General features: G+C 37.7%; 1 long non-coding RNA gene across 1 annotated transcript; it reads left to right on the forward strand.

The window, feature by feature from the left end:
• The first annotated feature begins 7279 nt into the window (after positions 1 to 7279).
• LOC135578855 (uncharacterized) lies at positions 7280 to 25564 on the forward strand. The gene is made up of 3 exons (XR_010470999.1): positions 7280 to 7367; positions 16842 to 16891; positions 23721 to 25564. It is a non-coding gene; the product is annotated as an uncharacterized LOC135578855 (long non-coding RNA).
• The last annotated feature ends 1449 nt before the right edge of the window (positions 25565 to 27013 follow it).

Consider the following 27013-nt stretch of genomic DNA (forward strand, 5'->3'; position numbering starts at 1 on the left):
TGACATGAAATAGTTCTTACAACTTCATAGTTACCTGGTCTGACATAGAACAGCTTGAAGAAAGGCCATTTTATCTCATTCACGGCAATTGGAGGAAAGACCATTTTATCTAAATTATTTGCTCCTCAAACCAAAGCAAAAATACCTGTCCAGTTTGGAAAAGAGGGTGAAATTTTCTCCCAGTATATCCAGATCCCTTAAAGACATCAAAACATTGCTCAGTTCAGCCTGGTGATGCCTTTCACAGTGTGAAACTCTGGAGGGATTGTTAAGGAATCTTAAAATGAAAAAATGTTAAAAAGAAAGGCAGCAGAACACAGGCCTTGATCCTGCATTCATGAAACTTTATAGCAAAACCCCAGGTCTGTTCCCCGTGATGAAAGCTGATTAGCTTTTCTACAAACAGCACTGTCTTTCTCATTATATTTACAAAGGAAGGTGGATTTTGGGCTAACCTCTAAAAACCCTGCAACGTTTCAAGGTTAGAAGTGCGTGACCGCTGAAAAAAAAAATGACCACTAAGAGATTTACACGCTGAGAAACATTTATCTATGATGAACGGTAATTATATAACTGATTACTCAGATGTCAGCTGCAACCAGGGGACATCGCAGGAATAAGGCTCTCATCATACCAGGCACTCTGCTGGCAGCGGTGTGCTCCATGCCAAAGTAAATGAAGTATCAAAAAGGGAAATAAAAACATCCCGAAGTGACTTGTGTTCCTCACAGCCATAGAAAAGGATGCTGGCAACACTGGTCTCTTAATCCTTCCTCATACTTTCTCTGCTTTGAATAGATCTACTTCGTATTTGATTACAATTCTTGTCTACCAGCTTTATTATTAATTTATTATCATTTATCTATTATTGATATTAATATTAATTATTGATAAATATTAATTAATTGTATATTCTCAGTGAAAAATTATAGTAAGTAAACATGCAACTTGAATGCCTAACAAAAAACTTTTGTGAATGGAATAGTAAGCCCAAATAAGTGAATATTAGGAAGCAACTGTTAAAAAAACTATTTAGCATGGAACCATAAACTGCATTAATTTTTTATTTGTTACAGAGTTTACTCACATAGCAATTCCTTTGATTAATTTTTTACTGTGGTTGGTTCCATATAGCAGTCCCTATGCTTTTCATGTGGTAATCCAATGCAGCTCAAAGGTCTTCTACTGCAATCAGCTGCTCATGAACAATTTACTTATTGGTTATTTTGCAGGATTATACACATTATTTTGAGAAAAAGAATAGCCGTTTCTTATTTTATTAGTTATAAATTGCTCTACTGGTCAAGTTCTGGAGGCTCTAATATGTGAGCCATATGAGTAATTTTGTTTTTCCTTTTATATTTTCTCTTTCTTCAGTTATATACAGCTTTCAACTCCATTCCTTAAATTCTTGAGTCCTGCCACTATTACCCTGTACGAGCCTCAGGTGAATGTAGTTAATTTAGCGCTCCCTAAGGGGATTTTCCCTGACATCCTGAAAAAACACACTCCTCTTTATACATATGTACAGCATATGTACGTTAGTACAACATGGAAGTGATGCTACAGGCTCCTTGAATAGTCCAGCAAGAGGTTAGAAGATACATTCTTCATTTTTTCCTAAATATCTTCTATGACACATCCAGGGAGTACAATACTTGATAGAAGTGTTTTGTGTTATGGTCACTGGGTGGTGAGTCAACATTAACAGTTATTTCAGTTCTAAATGACTTTTATTCTGCATCAGTATGATCTGAATTAGGTCCATGGACCTTATTATGGTTCTTGTTCTGTTGATAAATGTTGTAGGTAAAGTAGGCAAGGTAGGATACTCTATGTATTTTCTTGTGCAAGGTGAATCAATTTAGCCCATATCAACAAATAATATAAGCATCAAAATGTTTTGTATTCTTATATGTTTAGAAGTTGGCAGAACTGAAACCCAGATCCCAATAATATTCTCATTTATTCCTTTTTGTACACAACCTTTTAAACAAGATAAAAGGTTCAATTCAACCTTAAGGCATGAGCATAGGTATCCACTCTCCCCTCTTCATCCTCAGTGACTTATTTTTTTAAACTAGAATAAACTGAAAATTATAGAGAGCTGCTTATAAAATGAAAAGAGGTGAACAAGCCCAAGAGATCCTTCAAGGCAGTCACAAGCAACCTTTGATCGGATATTTGAGCAACAGAAAAGATTTGGCTAGATGAGGCTTCAGTCTTCAAAGCTGTGATCCAAAGACATTCCCAAGCCTCTCAAACACATGCATTTTCTCTTAATTGCTGGTATATATTCCTTTTTGCTCTCTTACACCTTTCCCTAAAACAAAACCCCACAATTGATTTTGTATAACCACCTCGAGAACAATCAATAGTTCCTGATGTAATGTAATGCAGCACTTTGTTAAGCTTGCAAATGGAATAACGATTATATGGGGCCAAGTGCTGGTTCCAGGACTGGTTTGCCCCTTTCAGATATGGGCGGAGAAGGTTTCCCTCGCATGCTAATGTGTTGTGTTGCAACAGGGTTCAATAGATTCAGGCTTGATCTTGATTAGTATTTAACGGGATATTGTTGGAAAGTGTTAGCTGAGGCATTTCAACCCTACAGACAAGTGAGGAAACTAAAATATATATTTGCTGGACAGATTCCATTAGAAATGCACTAATACCTGTAAAAGCACATCGTTGCTGGTCTCTATGGTGCTTTAAAATGCATTCCTTAATTGAGCCTAATTTGCATTTAATTCTAGAAAATAATTACTTTGATGCCACTGCCCACCCCAAACAGACCCCAGCTTCCCAGCAGGCTGTATGAGGTAGACTGAGGTTTCATTGCCTCTCCGGCTCATCACAAGCCTTGCTCAAAAGGCAGTTCATGGCAAAACAGAGTCTCCTCTCTGCAAGATGCTTCAGGGCCAGCCACAATGATGGGAATCCGGAGGTTGTGGAAGATATGGGCTGACAGGTAGCTGGGGGAGAAAGGTGCTGCCAAGCCTAAAGATGGCACAGAAGTTGAAGCAGAGGCTGAATTGGGAAAGTAAAAGTGGCAGATCTTAAGCAAGCTTGCCCGTGATTGATACTGAAGGTGTCTCTCATTGTGAAGCACCCAGCCCCTCTTCATGTACATGCCATGCTCCCTCCTTGTATGCTCTGTTTAGCAATGAAGTCACTGACCTTTTTGTTGTCCTCATGGTGCTTCCAAGGGCTGAGTATAGGTTGTTTTTATCTCCCAAAATGCTGGCAGCCCTCTTCTCAGTATTAACTATTCTGGGTTTATATCAATTTTATAAGTCCACTTCTGGAGGCAAGGAATCAGTGGAAAATGATATAAGGTATCAGAAATTGGTATTTGCAGGTTACTGTGAAACAAAATGAACTGAAAGCTTAGATTTCTGCACCAAAAAGAGCCACGCAGGAAATGTCCTTCCTAAGGGCAGGGGCAGCTTGACCTATGTTACTGGATAACAGTTTTCTAACACCTAATGAATTATTTTCCAAGATTCACACCATTTTGGACTTCCTCATTGTCTAAAGCTTTATCTCTTGAAGATACTGTACACAAGAACTGCTTCAGAAGTTCAAGGTCCTGCTGGCTTTTTCCTGATTTTCAGTTTTTGGATTTGTCTAGGGGGAGGCATAAAAAGGCAAATAATAGATTTCTCAGCTATTTTAAAGGAGACGTTAAGGAGGGAAGCAAGGATTAAAATACATTATCTCCATGAAAAGAGAAACAAATGAGGGAATTCAGGGTAAAAGTAAAAAAAAAGAAGCTGTAAACATGCTCCAGAGCTGTCATGCAAAGGTAAAAAAGAAGTGTTTCCAATTATGTAAGCTAGAGCTAGAAAAATTGCCAGGGAATGTATGAACCCAGAATAAAAAAAAATAATAAACAAAAAATAAAAAATAAAATAAAAAAAGGTCGTTTTTTTGTGGCGTTTTCACCAGGAGGTGGGGCTGTTAAGCACTGAATTTATTCGGTGCAGCACTGAAAAACTGTGGGGAAAATGAAAAATCTGTTTGTCTTCCTTTTCCCTCTGAAACTCATTGTGATAATGTGAATGAAAAGCATGAACTTTCAAGATATTTTAAGCATTGATTTCATATTCTGATGCAAAAATGGAAATAACTTTTAAATTATTGTGCAATGGTTTAAATGAACTGCCTCTAGGAGTGAATTAAGTACCACTGCCTAATTAAAACATACATTAATTTGGGAGACTGGAAAGCTCAGGAGGTTTGTAATTATTGCTATTCCCAAGTTTCTATTGAGTCTATTTCTAGGATAGCTCTGCAATTCAGTTACAAGGATTAAGTCACAAAAAGAAATCACGGGATTCTGCAATGTGGCTAATTGCATAATAAAAAGATAAACACATTTGAGGTCACTTGATTCTAATTCTGACAAGCTGCCACAAGTGATGAAACAGCTTTTCTAAAGAGCCTGAGCTGGGGCAAGTGCTTATTTCTGGTGCTTCCATGACTTCTGCTTTCACCACCTCTGAGGGAGATCTTCAGATCCCTTGGGATGGGAAGGTGCAGCCAAAGGAATGAAAGACACAGCACGGCAGGGAAACGGGTGCAGGCCTGAGCCCTCACCTTATGACCTAGTCATCGAGCCAAGATGTCTCAATGGCAGGTCCAGTTGCCTCTATTCATTGTCAGAATTGCTTTGTAATGTTGAAGATGCACTCCTCCATTTTATAAGATGTGTGTGATGGGCATATAATTACTGGGACAGACTTGCAGTTAGGATGATTTAATGGGTTCTTTCACCACCAGGCTGTGTTGCAAGCTCTCAATACAGCAGGAAATGTGATTATCACACGGTGCTGATCTGCTTCTGCACCTGCAGAGAAAGCATTTCTGACAGACATCATCAGAGATGGTCAGTCCTTTCCTTGTCCTCACAAGTAGCCTGGGTACAGCCCAACCTCAAACAGACATAGAGAACGGACCTTACGTTCATGCAGTAGATCTTAACAGATACCCATTTAGCCATCGGAAGTGTCCATGCCTGGTCACAGGACTTAGTTGGAGCACATAACACCAGCCACATCAGAGGTGGCCCCAACCTTTTCACAATCCAAAGTCACTGTCACAAGTTAACTAGCTCAGAAAAGACCATCAAGACATCCGCAGTTACCAGAGAGGGTACAATCACCAGGCAGGGGAAGTCAAGAATTATTTCCAGCCACTGGTGCTATTGAGTTCAGGAGTAATGACTGATCATTGCGTCCTGCGGCAGTCACAGCTTCTGCCAGCTCATCCAAATGCTTCCTCCCACTCACAACACAGCACTTCCCTCTCCTCCGAAATGACTCACGCTCTGTTCACTTTCATCTACAGCCCGGTGCCTGTCAGGCGCTAGGAATAAAGCACAGCCAAAATGTGGCCTTGGGTGTCGTGGTGAGTTCTATCAGCAGCATATGGAGGGCAATGAAGTCCCAGTTCTTACTCGGTCTCCTCTGTGGCTTCATCTAGATATCAAGTAAGATGGAAACTCATGAACAAAATGGATTTTGTGATAGTCAGCTGCCCTGCATTGTGCCTGACCTGAAAACATCAAAATTTTCAACCCTAAAAGAATTCAAAGGCCACTTAGCACATGTTTTTGTTCAATAGTTTCAAAGGTTAATAATAAATTTATTCAAATAAGGGTGGATACCTTGTTCCTGTTCATAAGTAAAGAGGGCTAACCAGACAGTGTGAGTTTGTTTTCCATATCCATATCAAAACAGGCATCAAGTGCTGGCCTGCTATTATAAAACTTCCAGAAGGCCCAACAGAGGGATATAACAGATAAAACAGCTTGCTCTGTTCAGTGATTTTAATATTGGAAGTATTATGAATTATGAGACTGTGCAGAAGTCATGTTTCAACTCTTGGGACGACAAATCACCAACTTAACTCTTTAGCGGGCAAATATTTCCTTTGTGATCTCAGATTTGTAATTTCACACCATTTTTAAATACACCATCTGTATCAAGATACCTTATACACCCATCTACAATAATATGCTAGTAGAGTCACATGGATGCTTGAAAATATTTAATGTTAACATATGGAAAGCATCAACACTACAGAATCTCAGTGGACCTCTGTGAGGTTCCACTCCCTGCTGCCTAGGCATAGAGTGCAGTCTGCATAGGGCAGCAACAGAGCAAGGTCAGGACCCACTGCTACAAAGGGGATTACTGAGGTTACACTCCTTGTCCTAGTGAATATTTAAATATTATATATAAACTAGATCAGATATTAAAGGAAGGAGTGAAAGGTTAAGAGGTCCTTAACTCAAAGCTCCCTAAAAAAATTATGGTGCTACCTCAGAGGGATGTGGCATGATATTCAAGCCCTCTCAGTTAGAGGATGTCTGATATAAGTGCATTAGTTCATTGTTAAATAGACAAAACACCTAGCTTGCTTCCACCCTCCCTTTTTGGGTTGGAGTTTTTAATTACTCAACCTTTCCGGAGCTTTTGAAATGACAGTAGCTGTTTAGGTGTACACTGGCTGAAACCTGCAGATGACTTCAAAGTGCCAGCATCTCACTGACAGACAAGAATATCTTGGAAGACCTTGAGCAGAAAAATGTAGCTTTCTGTTCAGCAATATTAAATTTTTATTGTAAAACACTCACACTAGGCTGGTGGGAGGGCAAAGTTATCAGCTGTTCTGAGGAGGAGAGATATTGCAGTGTGATATAAATGCTGTAAATGAGAGTTTTACTGTGGATTCAGTGAAGCCAGCATTTCATCCTACGTCGCTGAACTCTTCAAGTTAGAAATCTTGCATATAGCACATACTCAGCTGACCATTGTGCATTTCTCTCCTCCTGACCTGTAACAAGGCAAAATAATTGACCTATGATTTCCTTGATGAGCACTAGTTACACATTTTTTTTCTCTTTTGCTTTTGGCTTATGGTGAAACTACTGCAAATACATCCAGAACCTATTTTAGTTTCCATAAATATTATTTTTTTTTGCCCTAGCTAGCAGCGACTTTCTAGTCCTGAAACTTTGCTTTACTTCTGACTGAAATTTCACACTCATTTAATATTAAAATTTGATAAACTGGAAACATTAAAACTGCATTATCAAATAGTTTGAGGCTACAATTTAATCCGCTATAAAGCAGACTCATTCAAGTAGGGAATGTCTTGTGGTAGTTTTACTGTCTGTGTTTAATATACTCTTTTGTTTCTTAAAAGTTACTTACAGCTTAAATAATTAACCTCAGTTTATGCCTGAAATGACAATAATCTTCTTTGCATACAGATGTGGCTGAGCTGATTCAATTGTGAGATCCTCTGGGCAAAACTGCTGTTTCTTCTGTCTTACACATGACTAAGAAAATTAACAGGTAAATGCAGTAATACAGTGAATCTCATTCAGGCAAAATAAGGGGTATAAGATAAAAATATTTGCATCCTGATTTTGATTTGAATCCACCATTTTTTATGTTGGAAATAAAAGAAGAAAATACATGAATTGTCACATATGGAACCTTCATATGCAAATATTTATAAGCTTTATTCAACACATAGCTTGGTTCCTTCAGTGAGAGGTTATGATATTGTAACTTCTAGCACCTTTGACTCACTAATGCAATATGACAGTAGAGGTCCATGAGTTCTCTCATGGTCACAATTCTATTTCCTGCCAGGGTGTTTCAAACACCAACATTTCCAAACATAGATCATCAGTTTGGGGGGACAAAATCTGACCAGGATGCTGTTGTCTCCCTTGTGCCAAAAAGCACAGTTCTCTTTCAAGCAAATTCTGTCCCCAGCTTGAAGTTGACTGTCACATCAGAGCTCATGAAAAAGCAAACAAACACCGATCTACAATGAGTTATGCTGTGTGCTGAAAGCACAAATGGGAAGGTGACAACCCTAGCCAAAAGAAAATAAAAGTACTAAAAAGACAGCAGATTGATTTTAAACATTTTGACAGGGTACTAGTAATGAAGAAAAAATGATGGACACCATAAAAGTAGCAAAAAATGTGCTTGTGACCAGAAGTCAAAGATCTGTTTACTTTTCTTGTGCCAGACTGCTCTTGCAGTGCTGTTTGCTTTTATGATGATCATTTATTATTTCAAAAGTTTTGTAAATGTTGCCAATATGGGAAACAGCATGATGTGGCAAAAACTGGCACAAGGACACACTCAGATCTTGATCCCAGTTTCTCAAATTTCAAATGAGCTCAGATTTGAAGTTTCATTTGGAGCTCCTCTCTGAAGACAGCACATCTTTGCTCATACCGTCAATCTATTTCTTTGTTCTCCCTACAGAATGGGCTATTTTCAGTGGTAGTTTGCTTTAACAAATTAATCTGTGCTGCAACACAATTCAGAGGTGTTTCTGTTCCATTGGGATATATAACAACTACTGAACCCATAACGATTAAATAAATCCCCAATAAAATCAAAGTAAATGCTCCCTTTTTCTTGAATTATTTCATTGATTATTTTCAAAATCAGCTAAACCTGGATAGCACCTTTTTAATTTCTAACTTTTCAGCATTTTCATATAACTGGAATTTATTTTCTTCTGCTTCTTATGAAACATAGTTGAGAATCTCTCTGTAGAGGGAAGTAGGGAAATTTTTGGCTTCTTTAACCATGAGAAGTCCATCTCAGAATCTTTCCTGGGCTGAAAGGTTCATTGAAACAGGGCTTGTTTTGTTACATGAAGAAAGGGAAAATGGCTTTTATTTTTACAGCTGTTGCATGGCTGGTGCATATGTCTGTATTGATATCAGCAGATATTATATTCTGGTTCTATCAGTCGAGGATGAATAAATGTTTAGTGGATGATGGGCATGAAATCCATGTGTTATGTAAATGTTAGTACAACATAACCCAAAGAGCATTATAGATGGTGATACAGTGCTGGCTGTATGTATCTGTCTGCCCTGTTTTCCCAAGGCATAATTTAGGAAGATATCTCTTCACTATTCACTCCTTCCAAATGTATTTTTAGCTGTAGAAATTACACCACTTTAGTTCACCTGTTCACCTAGTTCATCTATTCTGTCTCATTCACAGATATGTAACACAGGAGCCATGCCATTCCCTTCTTCAGAGTTTTATTAGATTTACAGAGGCAAAACCAAGAATTTGGCCCTATATAGGATAAGATACAGAGTACACTAATTGCTGAATAGATAATCCTGTCTTCAGTTTAGTTTTTCTCATGTAGACACAAAGAAATGTTACCCTCCATTCTTTGCAAGCCTTGCTATATTTCTCCATTTACAAGAGAAGCTTTTTTTCTTCTTTACTTTCTCTGTTTAGAGTGACAGAAGCCTTCAATTCTTTTTAAAGAACTAGAGATCATTAAACACTATGGAAATGGAAAACAAAATGCCACAGAAAAAAACCCTTAAAACCTGGGGAGGTGGAGGAGGCTATTCCCACCTTATGCAATCTGGACTTGGTGTCTTATATAGAAAAGAGAAAAATGTCTTTGAAAAAGGCAAACATGAGGAGGAAGAAGCAGTAGAAATCAGACTTGGCCAGCCTGAACAGCAAAACTGAGTTTTGTAGGTGTTCAGGCTTTTCTATACCAAAAATGCAACTTGCAAAATAGGCCCTGGTCCCTGCTCTGTCCCCACCCCTGTCACTTCTCTTTCATCCACCCCTGCCCAAAAAGAGCAAACAGAGACACCAACTGTTTCACAGAAACACAGAATGTTAGGTATTGGATGGGACCTTGAAAAATCATCTAGTTCAATCGCCCTGCTGGAGCAGGAGCACCTGGATGAGGTTACATGTTTCATAATAGTAGCACATTTTATTGTAGTATAGTAGAAGACAGGAGATACAAGGCAGAGGAGGAGATTGGACTTGGAGAAAAAACTAAGGGGACCAGGAGGACTTTTCTGAGTTGACTTTCAGTAGTTCTAGTTTGTAACGGGAACAGCAAAGACATCAGGAGATGTTTGACGAGTTCCTTTCTCCTGGCAAGGTACCTGGATCTACTTAAATTCTTCTCCACCCTATTGTTTATGCAGTTTAGTTTTGTGCAATTTAATTTGCACACCTTCATGTAGTCCTCAAATCTGATTCTTTTTACAACGAAGCTCCTTTGCATTTCCTTAGCTCTATAAAGGGGACTTAATATTTCATATTTGCATTGTTTTTAAGGACTTCTGCCCCATCAGAGTACTGAAAAAAGAGCTTACTGAATCTGAAAATCTACCTGCATCCACTGTATCTGGTTTACTTTAGTCCCAAGGAAATCTCTAGCATTTGTTTGTTATTGTTCTCCAAAGAATACATAGCTGTAGTGTCTTCCGTGGAAAAGCTCCTGGGTTACTAGAAGAGCCTGAAGTCACCTCTCAGTTGAGATGGTTGCAGAAGCACTTCCACATCCACTTCATTGCAGTGTGGCTGGTCTGGGATCACATCCCTGAATCACAGAGTCCACATATGAGCACATGAGAGTGTGTGACCTGGCTTTCAATGATTTAGAAAGAAAAATGTGTGATCAGTGTCCTGCAATTTTAGAACACAAAAAAACTTTTACACGCATACGACAGGCCAGAAAAGAACTTGTGAAGCAGCTCTTGTGAACTTAATCATAAGCACTGTCTGGATTAGGAATCTCTTTATTCCTACAAAGCAACTGTTTGCATCCAGCTTGCAGGTGTCTCCCTGTCAATTAGAGCGATCCATTGCCTGGAGAGTTCACCATCTGTGTACCTGAGCGCTACAAAGGAGACAGTGGAGGAAGTTCTCGTGCTTTGGACCTGATTATCATTGCTGCTTGGGGAGCAAAGAAGTGAAGGATGTTGCACTTAGAGTCAGCATGAGTTTGTAGGAGTTCCCTCCTCATTACTGTTTCTCAGATCACAAGACTATGTTGTTCTTAGTCTGCACTTTATTAAGCCAGGTTTTTTCTTCCAGCTCTCTTTTGTTTCTGGTTTCTTTTTATTATTTTTTTCTTGCTGTTGTTTTGTTTTGTTTTGTTGTTCCACATACTTATGTTGAATTTTAGTAACCTCTGAAACAGAGTAAGATATGCTTTATACCTTCTCAGCAATGTTCCCTTGCTTGTTCAATCCTTCAAATGAATTTCTTAGTTATTTTTTTTCTTTCCTCAGGGGAATATCCTGTTCTGTATTTTGCTCAAAAAGAAGCAAAGAATGATTTTTCTATTTTTTTTCCTATTTTTTTCTTTTTCTTTAAATAAAGTCAGGACATATAAGGAATTAAACAGGGCAGAAAAACATATGCTTTTGACACTAGGGAGGTACAGATGGTAGAAGCACTTTACCAGTAATAGAATAGCAGCAAAGCACCAATGGTGCTGTACTGGAAATGCTGTACTGGAAATATTCTGTTTTATAAGTAAATAAAAATTATGCCATGCAGATATGACATAGCTAATGCATGTGCTGTTGTGACTTATAAGAAATGCATATAAAGGAATGTGAATACAAAATGAAAGGAAAAATTTCTGAGAGGGAAATCACTTATTTTAATGCAGAAATCTTACCTAATATTCCTAAATTCAACAACTAAGTTTCAAGAAATATTTTAATATCTCAAATGAGAAACTTTATAGTCCCATTCTTCAAGGACAGAAGAACATATCTGGGGTGCCAAAACCATCTTTTATTACTTCAATCAATATTGTGAAACATTTTAATCTATAAAAATGTAATTGGATATGATTACACTTTTTTCCTGTAATCTAAATAAAGCAAGGATGTTTATGTCTGCTTGGCAATTAAATGGTTTCTTCTAACTTTTAATTCACCTAAAGCCTTAACTCGTCTCTTTCTCGTGCATCTGATATAGTTTGATCCTACAAAGTCCTCTTAGTCTAACTAAGTACTAACTGTACTGCCTTACATGTTACTCACGTGTTCTAATCTCATACTTTTACTCATTCTGTCTGCAATGGTTGTGATATACTGTTTCCCATACTACTTTTTATATAATACTATTATTTAAACCTAGGAATTAGGATCAAGTTATGGACATGTAGGACCTTCCATTGGCATGGCTCTGTCAGTGAACAATCATATCCCCCAGACCAGAATAACTATTTCAGCCAAAGCTTTTTGTGTAAGTCTTAAAATCTTTAATTTATCTTCTCCATGGCTAATTTAACCCACTTAGCCTAGTCAGGACTTAACAAACTACAAAACCTTAATAATTTTACTAAATTTAACACATCACCCAAACTTCAGAAATGAGGGCAGGAGATTCTTCCAAGATGCAGGTGTGTGAGATCATGAGCACCCTATCTTGCCTGCATGGCTGATCAGAGCTTGGCTTTGCTGGAACTGATTAAATGGAAAATAATTGAAACAGAGGGACTGAGAAAAGGCAAGAGTAAGCAGTTCTAACATAAAATTGCAGGGTAAAAACTATTTAATTTAAATATTACATTGCTTCTGCCTAAAACTAAGCCAACTCTGTGAATGTCCAGCAGCTAACATCTGTCTAATCAGGTTTATGAATATATATATTTCCGTGAACTAAAAAAGACAACTACTGGTATAGGTTACCTTGCTAATGGAGATGTTTTGTGCTGTTGGACCAAAGTACAACATTGGTAGCAGAGCAGTGTATAAACCAGGAGAAGTTTGCTGTTGTAATACACAGCTCTGCTTGGGCCACTAAAGCACTTGGAAGCAGGTTCTTCCTGCTGTTGGCTGATCTGTTTGTATCTTTATTATTCTTCAAAAAGCCCGGAGATTTCATGGTTTAATCTGAGACAGACAATGTGGTCTGATCAAAACTCGTTATTATTCTGACCACTAATGTTGTGTGGCTTGAAGAAGAAAGATTTCTTCCCTTTGGTTACATCATTTAAAGCCCTTTCTATTTTTAAAAAAGTGTAGGTCATACAGGAGATAAAATCTTTGATATTGCAAATCTGAGTATTAACTGTCCTCAGAAGCTATTGCATCGCCTGCAGTGAAAGCATTTGATAATTTCCAGTCACTTCATAGTTATCCACCAGATAGTCCTTTTAACAATCACGAAGGAGATCTACACTTAGTACTAAAGGCACTATTATCTCTCCTGAACAAAAATTACCGGAACTCAGAGCATCTGAGCGGGGAATCTGCTGCTACTTTGAGTCATACAGTTCTAGGTGTTATTTAGTTACAATGTAGTAGTTATCAATAATCTTTCATTGGCTTCAAATTTGCTTCAGTGGGAAGAATCAGAACATGCCTTTTCAACACAGTTCACATGAAAGGTTAATAAAAAAATCTATTTCCTCACTGAAACCTAGAAAAGCATTGAGGTTTCAGGATAATCACCACTGTCCCTTTGTGAATGTTAGGTCTGCTCTAACACATATAGTCAGAGGTATTAGAGTCCAAAAGTCCCCCCGGAAATCACTTTCCACGGGCCTCTGTTCTTATTATATCTTCTTCCCTTTGGAGGGACTTGATGTCCCCAGAAGAGATTGAACTCTCCATGGCCTTTAAATCCAGAAACAGCAACATTTTCTGGCCATTAAATGGACTGTGGCTCAGGGAAAAGGCTCCTCTAAGTCATACTTGTATTCTGTGAATCCCAAAGCAGATCAACAAGGTCATAGATATCACCTAGAACATTAGGCATATTCAGAGAAAGAGCTTAAAGGAGAATCAAAGACCACTTGTTACTGACATATCGAGGTACTGATCTGTACAAGAATGATTTTTAAGTTAAGATGTGATAAATGGCAAAATAATCTTTATACACTTAGAGTGTATGACATGCTCAATAAATACATAGATAAAAAAATAGATTGCAGTAATAAATAAATAAATAAATAAGTAGATGGATATAGTGCAGTAATTACTGATTTTGAAAGTGGCACAATCTTATTTTCCACAGGATCCATAAACAGTGAAATCTGTGCACTGATGGTGTCAAAGCAGCTATGTGTTGTGCCAGCCATCTGCGTAAGTATGACTGGCTGTGAGGAAGGTTTTGTGCCTTTTAAAAATGAAACTTGTCTTTGCCTTTGCCTTAACACAATAGGAAGGACATGGAAGGCACCAATAGTTTCTCAATGACATGCAATGTTAAAACATTCTCAAGAACGATAAAGAAGAATTAAGGGAGAAGCAGACTGCAGTGGACAAAGGTCATGGTTACAGTTACAGGTTGTCTATGAATGGATGCTTCTAAGATTAGAATTCTAATATTTCTCCTAAGATTTAGTAATGCACAGTTCTGTCCCTTCCTGGCTGGTGCAACCTGTTTCTCAGGGAATAACACAGAAATCAACTGCCCCAGCCAGATGAGACTCCAGATTTGATGTCATAGACCCCTTCAGACAAAGCACCTTTGAGGTTTCCTATATCGGTATTTAACAGAAGTGCTGTCATACCAGTGAAAATGCCAACGTCACACATTTTATAAACATTTTTAGATATTCCTTTCTCTATGAGATAGAACCACATTTTGTCTATTAATTAAGTATGTTACCCTTTAGTGGCCATATATAACTTACAGGTAAGGTGTGTGAGGCATCTGTCAATAACAGAGCAAAAAATGGGTCTGACTCTCGTTTTCTTCCTCTAACCTCCAACCATGAACCTGCTTATTAGCAGGGAAGGTTTAGGTGGGAAAATGAGAGGGACTGATCTTGAAGCTTCATTTTCCTCCCCTACTTTGATTTCTTAGACTGCTTAGATTCCAGGTATGCACGGCTCTAGCAACAACCATGTCTTTCCATAATCCTTATTCCTTCCACTCTGTGCAACTGAGATTGGGACTCATTGTGCTGCACCTTGTTGAACCACACACATCCTTGACTAACTTTGGTGTCTTGTGACTTATTTAAATGTAAATTGCCTATAACAAATGGACATCCATTTGGTTTAATTCCCCATAAGTAGAACTGTTACCTGAGAGATTTTGAGACAGTGTGCAATACTGTCTACCAGACTGCAACTAGACAGGAAAACTCAGAGAGAGGCTGCAAGGATCATTAGAGGGTTTATTTTTTTCATTTTATTTTTTTTTTTTTTTTTTTTAGTGGAGGATTTAGAAAACTGAATTTGGGTTGTTTAAAGGAAAAAAGTTGACAGCATATTTAATCAAAGCCCAGGACTACCAAGGTGATCAATATTTCTGATGCCACAGTTCTTCTTAATCTAGGAGATAAAAGTTAATAAGAATCAGTGGTTAAAAGCTGATGCCAAACAATATAATTTTAGATACAAACCTTAACTGTTGGTCTCTCCTTTCATGCTATTAATTCTCTAGACTCAGTCTTTGTTTGGAAAATGATGGTCTCGATACAGGAATTCCGTGGTGAAAAGGTGTTTCTTCTGTTGGCCAGGAGCTTAGTTCAGATTGGTGTTTTGTCCTTAAAATTCACAGCTCTGTGAAATGAGGCTTAAATCCTTTTGTAGACACCCCAAGGAAAAGAGAAGCCCAAACCAGGAGACATGGGCCAAATATGGAAGTGGAAATGGAGAGGGAGTGAAGTGACGTACCTGATGTCAAACTGTGGGTGGCAAAATCAAAAATAAACCCAGGCTTCCTGATTCTCAGTGTGTTTCTATATTTGTTTGGCCACGGAAGTTACTATTGCAGTAACCAGGGCTTGTCAGAAAAGTGTTTTTCTTTTTTTAAAACCATTGATTTTTTAGAAATAGCAAGCAAACACCTGAAGGCTATTTCAAAAGCTCTGGCAGGAACTCAGAAGTTATCATATCGTGGGATTTGCAGTTTGCTTTTAGCTTTTTTTTTCCTGATCAGGATGCCCACTTTGCCTACTGTGCTTTTGTTCTCCTGTTCTTATTGAGCTACTTCAGTATGTTAGGAGAGTCACACATCCAGAGGTACCATATGGAAGATGTATACTGGTCAGTGAGCCTTCATATAAATGGAGAATAAAGGAAGAGAAGCAAAATCAGGGAACAACTTGGCAAGGTTTCAATCAAAATGATGACTTCCACCCACCAATATTCAGATTTCTTCTGAATAAGTTCATTTTTCAGTTGTATTTTTTTTAAAGTGTTTTTTTCATGCAGAATGGCTATTTTAAAAATGTATGAATGTAACAAAAAATTCCTTTCTTCAGTTTCAAAAGAAAAAGATTCAATCAGCTATTCTAATGACAGACAGTAGTAATAAGGAATCAGAACTTCAGTGTGTTTTCACCCAAAACACAGATGTTTATCAGACAGGTGTCTGAACATTTTTGATGGGCGTATTTTCATTATACAAAGCCTCATAAAAAAAATCATATTTTCATCTTTGAACATTTCTAGCTACCTACTTGTGTTGAAATACTGTTTCTTTTCCTAGTATTTTTACTAGCCATCATATAGTTAAGATCAAGATGAACAGAAATATGTAATTCAAATAAACTTTCCTTAAATTTTTTCAGCATAATTTAGTTTAAGAATGGAGAATACTTCTTGTTTCATGGAAATGGAGATATTTTAAATCAAGATATCACTGTGAGCAAACTCTTTTAATTGCCAAGTCCTTATGTTATCGTATAAAATTATATGTTTTTCATAAAATATAAAACCCATATAAATTATATTGTAATTATATAACACTTATGGTATAACATATATTATAGAATATATTTCTAATTATTATTAAAGATACATAAATATATAATTCATAATAGCTAATGGTTTAGATCTTAGTTATATAATAGTTTCATATGTTATGTTTATTAAATGATATTCACATTAAAGATTAGCAGACCATTAATGAAGCATATCTTCATAAATTTCTTTGATGTTATTGTCAGACAGGGAACTCATAACTTTATTCAGTCTGAAAAAACATTGCACTCAAGTTCCCATGTAAAGAAAGCTATTAATGACTATTTTGATTCAGGTTTCTGTGACAACATATTGCTGTGCAGGATCAGGTGGAGTTTTACAATGGTAAGTTGGTTTAAGAATTTAATTCCGCATGTAATAGGATAAATGTACCGTCAGGAACTGGCTTGAACCTGTGTAGGAATTAATAGGCAAGGTGCAATCCTTCTGCTTCAGCAGTTTGTGCAGAAGCAGCTCAGCTTGCAGGGCACAAACAGCTGCATCCGTTCCCTTTTCTGTCTGGGAGAGCCCTGAGGCTGGGGCCCAGCATGAGGTTGCTCTGGGGTGTTCTGTAACAAAAGATGTTGGGGTACAACTCTGGGTATGTGGGTGCCACAGTATAAAAAGGACATAAAGCTACTGGAGAGTGTCCAGAAGAGGGCCATGAAGTTGGTGAAGGGTTTGGAGAAGCTGTATGAGGAGCAGCTAAAGTCACTTGGTTTTTTCAACCTGGAGAAGAGGAGACTGAGGGGAGACCTCATTGTGGTCTACAGGTTCCTTACAAGTGGAGGAGAAGGGGTAAGCGTCAACATCTTTTCTCTGGTGACCAATGACAGAACCCGAGGGAATGTCAGGAAGATGTGTCAGGGGAGTTTCAGGTTGGAGATTGGGAAAAGGTTCTTCACCCAGAGGGTGCTGGACACTGGAACAGACTCCCCAGGGAGGTATCACGGCCCCAAGCCTGACAGTGTTCAAGAAAAGACTGGACAACATCCTCAGACACACAGTGTTAGCTGTGGGGTTGTCATATGCAGAGACAGGAGATGGACTTAATGATGCTTGTGGGTCCCTTCCAACTCAGGACGTTCTATGATTCTATGATTAGTATAGTATAAAAGTAGAAGTGATACTCTTCTAGAGAGACACACTGGTAGGATAAGGGGAGCTTTCATACCTTCTTCTCTGGCTTCTTTTCACACCAACTCCTTTTTACCACTTTGTCTGATGCTGTGGCTCTCCAGAATTTTGATTCTGGTAAGACAGAAAGGATGCTAAACTGCAGAGAAATGCAATCATCTATGGAAGCAACTGAATTTATTTTAGTTCTTTACATTTCCTTTGCTACCTGGATGGTTTATTAGATTAATTGCATGACTTCATTCTTTGCTTGCTTTCTTAAATACATCCTCTCCTCAAACGCCTTTCTCCCATAGAATATTAGCAGCTTCCTGTGGTGGATGTAGTTATTGAGGAAATTAACAAGGAGAGAATAAAGAGGCTGAAAGCAGTAATTGTTCAGAGGATAATTGCTTTTATGACAGCATATTTCATGGTCCAGATCTCATGGTCCAAATTTACAATTAGCAATAGAGTTATTCTGTGACCAGAAATTCACTTAGGTCACCTTGCTATTTCTCTCACACGTTCTTTCTCTCTTATCTACTTCGATGTTTATATTTTGGGGGTAAGGTTGTCAAGGGCTGACAGAGACAGCCATATTGGAAACGGGCAATGAGAGGTCATCGCGATACTGAGGCTAAACTCAGTTGGTGGGATTCAGGAACACGCACACCCTAACACAGTGCTAGGAAAAGGAGAGGAGGCCAAAGTACAGATACCCTTCTTACTTCAGTGGATCTCCATCTCACATATATCATGCTTCTGTACTGTATCCATCGCAAAGAGTCTACTATCTTGACTAAGACCTTTGCAACATCAAAGTGCAATAAGTGTGACCTTTTGGATTAATTCAGGGTCGTATTAAGCTCACAAAGTAAGCTGTGAAAGATTGTTTAAACTGTTATCCAAAGACTTAATGTTTCTGAAGGGTTAAAACTAAACTAATTACCTTTAAAAAAAAAAAAAAAAGGCTTATTTTTAAGAAAAACAAACAAACAAACACAAACCAAACTAAAATCTTTTCCCTGACAATTTAGTTTCATAGCCATGAATAAGGTAAAATTGAGGTTATTATTCACAAAATTATCATTTATATAAGAAACATGCATTTATCCGAACACTCTTCTTGTGAGTATTAAACAGCTTTTTATATATTATTCTCTCTGACAGCTCAGGCCTGTGGCATTCTTTCTTACCTGATATGGACCTTAAACAGACATTAAGGCATTATGACAGTTCATTGGTCTGGAAGAGAGAACAGGTTAAGGTATCCCTTTTACAGCAACATATCACTACAGGAATACCTTTTGATATCAGTCTGGTCTCACACATTACTAAAACCAGTGGTTTGCAATATTGGAGGGCAAAGGGAAACTTTTTATGGATTGTGAAGCTTTTCTGCTTCCTGGGTAGGACTCATTTTACTTAAGTTTAATTATCTAACAGTTAAGTAATAGAATCTGTGAAGGAGACAAACATTAGACAACAATTCACCTAATCTCAAACTTGTTTTAGGATGGTATCAGTAATATTTTAGGATGTGCCTGTTGATCTACAAATATTAAAAGAACCGAAAAGAATAGCTTATACTAAATGCTTCCTTTTTTAAGCTAGACATAGACCTGTCCATATCATGTTTTTCACCTATTTTTTTTATAACCCTGCATTTTTGGACTTTTCTGATGAGAGAAGTAGTATGATGTAAAATTTTCTTCCAATTAAGTGATTTTATTTTATTTTATTTTTTTTTAACCTAAAAAAAACCCACAACCAAACAAAAAACAAAAACAAACAATCAAACAAAAGTTCCTATGAAATATATGTCAGGAGTGCTGAATCTGGTAGCCTGATAGCTATGAGACTATTACATCTCCATGCCTCCAGGTCCACCCCAGAGCAAAACCAAGCATGTGTTCCCATTAAGCATACATACATAGAAGATGTATATACAACATATGTATACATGAGTGATCACGTAGATCAACACAGACACACAAACACAGCACTCAGACACAAACAGTATAGAATCACAGAGTGGTTTGGGTTGGAAGGAACCTTCAAAGCTCATCTAGTCCCCTGCAACATCTTCATCTTCAACTAGATCAGGTCGCTCAGAGCCCCGTCCAGCCTGGCCATGACTATTTCCAGGGATGGTGCATCTACCACCTCTATGGGCAACCTGGGCCAGTGTTTTACCACCCTCATTGTAAAAAAATTCTTCCTCAAGTCTAGCACTAATGGCCTCATCCTATTCCCTTCTCCAGCTGATCAGGATGAAGGTCTGTCAGTGATAAACCTATTTGTATGTGCAATCTGGATCTTTCCAACTGCTGTGACCAGACCCTTATTCTAGCCAGCAGCTGCCCCTGGATCCCAGTCTGCCCAGCTGCTGACACTTGGGCATATAAGCCTGCAGTGCTGCTGCCCTGCTCCAGTTGCATGTGTATGTGAATATAAACACATGCAGAAACACACTCTATTGAGCCAACCAGCAACAGACAGTCTACCTAATAGCTGGCCCTTGAATCTGCCTATCTCCAGTTGCCTGTGCAAAGATGCACACGTGCAAATGGATGTCTCCAGTGAACCTCAGACCTTACAGTGTTGCCAGTAGTTGGCTTGGACCACATGGTTCCTCTGGTAGCCCGCTGGCAGACCTTCTAGTATCTTGGTCTGTCCCAGACTTAGGGCCACTTCAATACCTACCTATTAAGCTTCTTACCTACTCTCCACCAAGTCCTGCCTAATACTGTCAGTTATGCACTGACATACACATCCACACTCTATGCTTGTGCTTCAGTTCCTCCAGCTGATGGCATCCAGAAATATGGACCCATTCCAGCTGCTGGCTGTTGTGGTTCTGGGCAACTTTGAGTGTGTGCAGATGAGTCGTGTATCACATAGCCTTAACATATCCATCTATGTTACTTTTCCCAGTATGTTTTACAGATTCTATATAAAACAATAACTTAATTAAGAAATATCTGTTTCTGGCCTGAAATGTGTGATCTATGACATCTGTTCAACAGAGTGTGGCTCCTTCTATAGCCAAAGTGTGTAATGTTCTAAAAACGCAGGCTATTGGCTAAATACCGAAAGGCCAGATATGACCTAGACAACATGAGTAAGATAACTTGAAAACAAATCCTGTGATTCTAGGTGGCTTCCAGTAAGTTTTACTTTAATTTCACATCTCTTTTTGATATTAAATCCGTATTTTTAAGAGCACCAAGCTGAATTAAAAGCCAGTATCAGATCACTGAGTACAGAACTGTTGTCTTGTGAAAATATGGATCTTCAAAAGTATGATGTAATTCAGCTGTGAAAAAAAATAAGTTGTTTACCTTAATTTTAACAACGCTGTTTTTTTTTTTTCACATTTTCTGGCGTTGTTTCTCAATGCAAGTACAATGCTGAGATTCAATAAAGGCCCAATTTCATAGCTTTAAATAGAATAGGTCTTGCCTAGTTCTGAAACTATCATTTATTTGCTAGGTAAACTATGTGCTAGTGTAACAGATGAACATAATGCTCCAGCAGTACAATTAAAACATTTGAATATGTCTTTATCAGCTCTTTACAGCTCTATAGTAAATAATATTCATAGGCTCCATTGTGATTTTTCTCTCTGATTAAGAGACAGTGCTAAACACTGAGCAATGAATGACAGAAGAAAGTACTGTTTTATGCTAATTGATTTTTAAAGTAGCCCATGAGCTAGAAACAATTCAGAATTACTGAAAATAAAGTCTCACAGAGGTTAAGTTCGTGGAGATTTTCAGTTAAAAACATGAATTGTGGATTTTTTCCTCACTGAAGTGCTGTAATTACTGTAAATGTGAAGCAATACACAGAATCTAATGGCTGATCTTATCTTTTAGAACTTAATAGACTTTTCATAAAAACATAGTACATGAATTTTCATGTATAAGAGGACCGATGTGATTAATATAAAGCAAACTGAATAAGCCAGATATGATCAATATAGCTGAAGTGCAAAAGCTCCAGAAAACTGGTTAATGTGAAGGCAACAGATCTTTCAAGGGAAACTCTAAGGGAGACTCTAAGAGCTATAGAGGAATAGTGCAACATCCAGTAGAACCCTAATGAAGAGAAGAAATAATGGACACAAGAATAAATATTGGGTGTGTGCCAATGTAGCCTTTGGAAAAGAATTCATAACTTACCTGCTGGGGTGTTTTGAAGAATTAATAAGTGTATGGATTTGTTAATATATTTGGATTTCCAAATTGTATTCAATACAAATCCAAAGAAAAGCATTGAGGAAACTCACCACATACTCTTACCAAAATTGAGCTGCTCCAATGTAAAATAGAAGTTCTTTGTATGGTGGAGTAATTTTTCATTTGCTGGAGAAAGAGTGATAGTGGTAAGCATCAGACTCCAAGTATAGGTAGGTCAATAGTGGAGTTGCCCTGTCTGTCCTGGGAAAGGATGTGAATAATGAGTCAACAAAGGTTGCTGATGAAACTAAGTAATTTATGCTAGGAATGACAGGGCAGCTATTGCCTTCTGAAAGATATCACAACACTGAATAACTAAGCAATAAAATGACAGATGACATTCAATGTAGATAAATTTGAAGTGATGCTCAAGCAGTCATACAGTCCAAAATTTACATAGAAAATGATTGGTTTTGAGTGGATTCTTATCAGCCAAGAACAGGACCTGGGGTTACAGTATAAAATTCTGTAAAAATATTAGCTTAATGATAAGCTGTATCAACAAAGCAAATTGAATATTCAGAATTAGAGAAAACAAAATAAAGAACATAATTACACCACTGTACAGGTCCACAGTGGGTCCACATCTTCTGTAGGGTATGACAAAAAAAGAGTTTCACAGAAGAACAAAAAGGATATCAAAGGTCTGGAACAGGTTCTGTACTCATGGAAGGTCAGCTTTTTCAATCTGCAAACACACAGTCCAGGAAGATATTAATGAGACCTATAAACCATAGGTGTCCTAAAGAAGATGGATGGGGATCAGCTGTTTGCTGTCTTTTCCAGTACAATACCCAACCACCTAATGGAAATGAACCTAAAAGGAAACGAAAGAGTGACAAATTGAAAAGAATTATAAAAGAGCAGCTTTCACATGGGATGAAGGATCTGCCCAGGATACTGTTCACAAGGACAGCTGTCGGGTTCTGGAAGTTGCTGAGTCATAAACTGCTGGAAGCAATGAGAGTATTTTCAGGAAGTATTACTATTTACTGCCTGATACCATCTCCCAGATACTCTCTGTTGGTCACTGTCAGAGACAGAACAGTAGAATAACTAATTCTGACACAATATGCCTATTTTTCCGTTATTATCATCAGATCCAACCTCATACATGCTGTGGTTAAGGGCAGAGCATGAAGAAGTCTTGTTTTCTTTGTAGAAAATGCATTATAGTGATTTAAAAACAGGTGAAGTATCCAAGGGACTTACCTGAAAAGACACTGAGAAGCTTCAAAAATTATTAACATGTATGGACTTTTGGAGGGTGTTAAATCATTGAAGTATTTTCCTCCTATGCAAAAAAAAAACCCAAACCAAACCAAAACAAAAAAAACTTAACAAAGCAGAAGTATTGAAAATAATGGGAGATTCATATCAATGAAACAGGTTTCTCCAATGTTCTGTCAGGTGAGTAAGAATTGGTGCAAAAACTTATTGCATGTCTGTCGTGCTTCTGCAGTTGTTGGTAAGGACTCAATTCAGTCACCTGAAGGTGAGTGCTCAGTGCTATTTGAAATGGCTCATGGTATCTGAGACATCCTCAAGGGTTTGGCAGACACAACACAAAAGTTAAGTCAGCCCTTTCTAGAGCAGAAACTTGGAATCAGACAAAGACTGTGGCACAGCAAATGACACTGGACACCAATGTTTAGCTGCAAAGTAACTGCCTGTGTACCTGCACCTAAGAGAGGTGACGTGACTTAGCCCAAAACATCAGTAAAACAACATTATCTCTGTTCTTACTTCATGAGTTAAGAGAACATACAAATGGATGGTCACTTATGTTCTGTTTTCTCTGTTTCTTTTAGGCTCCCACATTGGTCATATGTCCAAAACAAACAATCAAACAGAAAACAACAACAACAAAAACAAACAAACAAAAACCCACAAAACAAATCAAACAACCCCCCTAAACAAACAAACAAACAAAAACCAGCCACAAAATGAAATCCAGGCTTATTGTCCATTACCAACCAACCTTTTTCACTCCTCCTTGTACATTCTTTTTCTAAATACCATCTGATTCTATTTCTGTAATGAGATAGAATGTGCACAACGCATTTGTTAGGCAAAGGAGTTATAGCTCTGTATCAGTTCTTTAATGAAGTATACAGGCACGAACATTAATTTTTTATTTGCTAATAGAATAACAACTTCAAAGATAAAACAATAATGAGAACTTGTCTTTAATTAAATGTTTCACCAAATGGAACAGTAGGGGAAAGAATCTTAGAGAGCCATCATTAAATTTAATGAAACTGAGCATCTGAACTCAACTCCACCCAAGCAGCAGCAGCAAAATGCAGCTGTGTAACTGCCAACAGTCAAGGTGTAAAAATAGAAGATAGTTATTTCTCTTCTGAAGTGAACCATATTTTACTGTCTCTCTTTTTTTTCCAATAAAGCCTTGTTGCGTTACATGCTAACATGTCAACAACATGCAGCTACTGCAGGCCCTGACAGAGGTGACACATTTTCCCAGCCAATGGTGACTCTTCCAAAAAAAAAGGTGTTGCAGTAAGAAAATCTTGAGAGGAACCAGCTGTTGTGTATCTTCATTTCTGCCTCCCATACACCAAATGCTTTGCTTGCTCCAATGGAAATATCATGGAAATCTGTCATCACTGTGTTGCCAATCCAAGGGAACTTCACTTCCTTTTTCCTAAAATTGTGACTGGCCACTGGATAGTTCGATTCCAGAAGGAACACCAGTTTTGCTGTCAACACAGCAGCTGCAGGTGCAGGGATCAGTATCTTCCCAATGAGAAATAATGTGACAACCAGAACTGTTGTTTACACTGACATTTACAACCATAGTGACACTTTTCTAACGCTGTACTCATACTATAGCCAACTGTAATCCTCACCTGGGGACCGATTTGAGAGGAGCAGTATGGGAAGGAATGGGAAAAATCCTTCTTGGTTTTTATGTGTTAGTTCACTTCCCTCTGTAGAAGATGGATAATAAAATTCACAAGCCATTTCGCATTGCTGTCAAGGACTGTGCAAGGACAAAATAGTTCTATACATAGTGGGACAATCAAATGTGACTTGAAGCAGGTTGAGGTTAGACAAAGTACCATATTATCCCCCAATATCTTCCATATGCATTAGAGTACAGTGATAATAACGCATTCACTGTCCTATTTTCTTAATCCTCTTGCTTGTGGAGCTGTGGCGTGGGTGGAAATCAAGATTAAAAGATACGAGTCTAGATAACTGTGCATAGCTAAGCCCTGAAAATATTAATTTTTGTCTTTGAACTGTGCTAGTCATGGTGGGGAGTAAATTAATGCAGGATTAGAAACATTATTTTATACAAGATGTGATACAGGGCCAAACTGAAGAGCCCTGTTCCCTGTTAATTAAACCACGCAGTTCATATTGTACAAAAATACTGATTTAAGGAGCAGAACTGCAAATTAGAAAATATTTTGGTCTGCTTATGTTTCATTTTAATTAACTGAAGATATACTAATTTGACAAGTGTTTCACAACACAGAACTTGTAAAGGGAGAGTTGAAGGTTATGCTTCATCTGTAGGCTATATTTTAAGTACAACTGCATTAAAAAAATCTTAAATACCTACTCCAGCCTTAAAATATAAGACATTTAAAATACTTTACTGTAGGCTCTTTGTCAAATAAATGGTTTTGCTTGGCATAAAATGGTTGGTTAAGTATCATTGAACCTAACCACTATGTATTTCAACAAACAAAACTGATCATTTCATTCATTTCAGTCTGAATTCTAGAAACAATACCCATGCAGAGAATCAGTATTTTAGAGGGGGGTCATCCCATGCTAAGCTAGGTGTCTGTTTAATATAAAATATGACACAGTCTTCAAAGGTAAAAATCTCATTTCAGTGGTAAAAGAAGAAGCCTAAGTGATGAACTTAAGGTTTAAGCATTTCATTTTCTTCAGCAATAAACTGAAAAAATAAAATCCAGATGAATCCTACTTTTTAGGTTATTGTTATCAATTCTGTTTAGGCAAATAACTTTTTCTTGCTGAAGAATCAAAGTAGGAGTGATTCATTTCAAGTCGGGTTTTCTGCAGAATCCAGTGAGTTTTGGGTATCCTTGGAATTGACAGTGTAGATGTTTCTGTTCTGGAAGTCTAAAATCCTGTTTCCATTTCATACTGTGATATCAGAATCTACCAAGCGTTAAAGATATTATATGAATAATAGAAAACATAAAATTGGGGATGAGGCATGGGATAACTTAAGTAGTTGAGTACAACACCTCGGTATCTTCAACAACTAGGTGAGAAATACAAAGATAAAGACTTTCTTCTATTTTCTATCTTACACTTATTAAGAGCCAATTTTCCTTCCATTTGATTTGCTTCCACTCTGTGTATCTGTTGCTCTCCTTTCCTTCAACAGTAGTACTAAAAATCACTAATTAGCCCCATTACTCATGCTTCTCAGGTTGATTCTTCTTGGAGAAAAGTGCTTCTCCCATAGTAAGGCTCTGCTTCCCAAAAAGTTTAAACAATCCATTAGAACTAGGTTGTCTCACTTATCTCTGGGAGGATCACTTTATCTTCTGTGGTTTGCAGTGTCATGACTGAGAACTGATTCTACAAAAAAATGGTCTTCACGACATGTCTGAGAGAGATACAGTAGAAGAAAGGCAATATCTTATGTCTGGTCAATCTCACACATAGTTTTGAGAAAAGAAAGGTCATGGGCTTAATGAAATATCCAACCGGTAGCTGACTATGTTGAAGAGAGGAATAGGAATATGAAGTGATAAGTTACCAGAGAATGTTGCTGCTAAACAAGGACCTGCTTGTGAATCTTCGAAGGTTTTCCAGAGTGCCCTTTCTGCTTTTCCATTGTACAATAAAATCAAGTGAACATTTTCAGGTTTGAGTAGTGGGAAACAATAATATTTTTGTAGACTTGGAAGGCATCACATTTTGATTACCTTTGGGTGAATTGCTTGCTCTTTTTAATGCCATAAATTGCACTAGATATCACAGTGTTCACATACTGATAATTGTTCCTTGAGCAGGGACATCCCTGAACATTTCTGCAGGGAATATAGTTTTTGAAATGCAATTCTTTGAGCAGCTATGTGATTAAGAT

The sequence above is a fragment of the Columba livia genome, chromosome 2 (assembly GCF_036013475.1).
Source record: "Columba livia isolate bColLiv1 breed racing homer chromosome 2, bColLiv1.pat.W.v2, whole genome shotgun sequence".
Classification (NCBI taxonomy): Eukaryota; Metazoa; Chordata; class Aves; order Columbiformes; family Columbidae; genus Columba; species Columba livia.